Below are 2,457 nucleotides of genomic sequence, written 5' to 3'. Positions count from 1 at the left end.
TTAAATATTCTAATGTTATATAACCCAATGCCTATATATTTTTTATATACAACACATACAATGATCAGGAATGAGAACAAAAAACATTAATAACGCCCATCTTACAGTTGACATTTTAAACAATGAAAACACCAACCTGTTCAACCGACAGCTGGACAATGGTCCATAGAAACCCTTTCTGAAAATAGAAATATTCATAGCAGCAGTGCTTTCTGCAAGCATCCAGGTACAAGTCATCAAATGAGCAGTTCCATACATTTTAGTTCTTAACTATTTATATCTTACAAAAATGAAACAAAACCAGTCTACATGTAAACTTAGCTTCCAAATATGGAAGAAACTGTCCCACGTTGTAGTGTCTTGCAAGCGTCACATTGATGCTTAGAACGCAATCCACCTGTCAACAAGTGCACCACTTAATGGCGTCGCTAGTACAGCAGACCCCGTGAGGGAAGGGAAGGAGCCAGAACGCTCTGTGATAGGAAAAGCTTTGGAGCTAACACGATCTCATCAGAAAAGGCACGTTTCATAGTCATCAGTGTCACGGCCCAGACAGCCCTTCGGAAGAGCCTTCCTCTGAAGAGCCTCCAGGGCTCCCTGGCCCGGGGACTCGCCCTACTGCTTGTCTCAGAGATAGCACCACGTTGGAAGGAAGAGGGAGAGGGAGAGGCCTGGAAACCTCTGCTCACTGGAAGGAGGGTGTGCTCTTCAAAAAACCTTCCACTTACAAAGTGTGCAGTGCCTTTGTGAGCAGGGCTGCTCAGAAGAAAGAGTCCATGGGCGGGGCCTCCTTGACACTGGCCGTGATGAGAATACTGTCGGATGGAGTTGGGAACAGGCTCTTCCGTGAACTCAGGGTCAAAGTGCCGCAGGTCGCTGGGCCTGCTCACATTTCGGTTTAAAGGGGGGTGTAATCTTCTTATTAATGAGATCATGCCAGTTAATTAGGGAGAAGAACACATGACTCAATCTCCATAAAGTCATCCTTGGCGCCCAGCTTCTTGGTCCTGTCCTTCTGCAGAAGGCCCTTTAGTAGGTGTCCCACAGAATTCGTGATTTTGGGCTTCAACTGGAGGGGCTTGTTCACAATGTTGTCAACATCTCAGCAATGTTCCGCTGTTAAAAAGAAGCAAGCCATACAGCATTGTATACAAAACGGCCTCCAGGCACCAAGAGTCCACAGTTCTGTTGTAAGGCTACTTATGAAGCACTTCTGGAGCTGATACGCAGGGGTGCCGCAGAAGGTGGATGTCGTCCTGTTGTGTTCAATGTTCTCCTTGCAGAGCCCAAAGTCATTCCGGACAAGGTGTCCCTGTGAGTCCAGCAAAGTCTTCTCTGGTTTTAAGTCTCTCTAAATGATGTTCAGAGTGCCCTGGCTATCTCGGAAGCATAGAAACGAGCCCGTGGTTCCAGGAAGCAGCGCTCCCTCTGGAGGTGGTAGAACAACGCTCCACCATTGATGTAGTCCAGGACAAAGTACAGCTTGTCAGCCGTCTGGAAAGAGAAATGAAGACCCACCAGGAAAGGGCGTTTCACGTTCTTTAGTAAAATATTCCGCTCTGATATAATGTGCTTCTCCTTCTTTTTCAGGATTGCTTTTTTCTGAAAAACCTTGACGGCATCGAATGCTTCTTCTGCCTTGTGTCTCGCTAGCAGAACCTTGCCAAATCTGCCTTTCATAATGACTTTCAAGAAGTGGAAGTCTGGTGATTTTGCCTGAGGATTGGATGATGGGTCAAGGTTGATTTGCTGAGATGGGCTGGGCGGAGGTGAAGGGTTGGCATTCAGCTCCTGAGCCTGGGAGATTTTCAAAATAGACTGCACTTCGGGGTGTTTGCAAGCATAGGAGTTGTTGGCAATTTTCTGAATAAAGTTGTTCAGACCCATCCTCCTCTGTTTCATGAAAGCTAGTCTGCTCATCAGGAAGGACTCGCTCCTTTTCTGTGCCTCGGCCTGCTTTTGGTGGCAGGGCCAGAGCAGGGACTCCAGTCGGGCCGGGCCAGCGTTCCTTGCATCTTCTCCATGGTCACCGGCTTCTGGCTCAGTGGTGGGCCAGTGAGTGAGCGAGTAGGAGAGCCGAGAGAACACTGACCATCATTTGATCTCTTGACTGCTGCATTCATGAGCACTGATTGTAGATCCAAGCATGACACAAACCTTGACAACTTCAACCTTTTCTCCATTTATTATGATGTTAACTATTGGTCCAGTTGTAAGGATTTTTGTCTTCCTTACATTGAGTTGTAATCAATAGTAAAGGTTACAATCCCTAATCTTCAACAAATGCTTTATTTCCTCCTCATTTTCAGCAAGCAAGGTTGTGTAGTGTAATCTCCATATCCTAAGTTGTTAATAAGCCTTCCTACAATCCTGATACTATATTCTTCTTCATATAATCCAGCTTTTCTGATGATTTTCTCACCATCTAGATGTTTTTAGATAGGTAAAAATAGAAAT

General features: G+C 45.7%; 1 pseudogene; it reads right to left on the bottom strand.

Annotated features, from left to right (window-relative positions):
• Positions 1-760: 760 nt before the first annotated feature.
• Positions 761-2,024, bottom strand: LOC101663127 (annotated as a pseudogene).
• Between the last annotated feature and the right edge of the window lie 433 nt (positions 2,025-2,457).

Source organism: Echinops telfairi, unplaced genomic scaffold (assembly GCF_000313985.2).
Source record: "Echinops telfairi isolate 266 unplaced genomic scaffold, ASM31398v2 ScPeMD7_17;HRSCAF=63, whole genome shotgun sequence".
Classification (NCBI taxonomy): Eukaryota; Metazoa; Chordata; class Mammalia; order Afrosoricida; family Tenrecidae; genus Echinops; species Echinops telfairi.
This window is presented reverse-complemented; position numbering and strand designations above follow the sequence as displayed.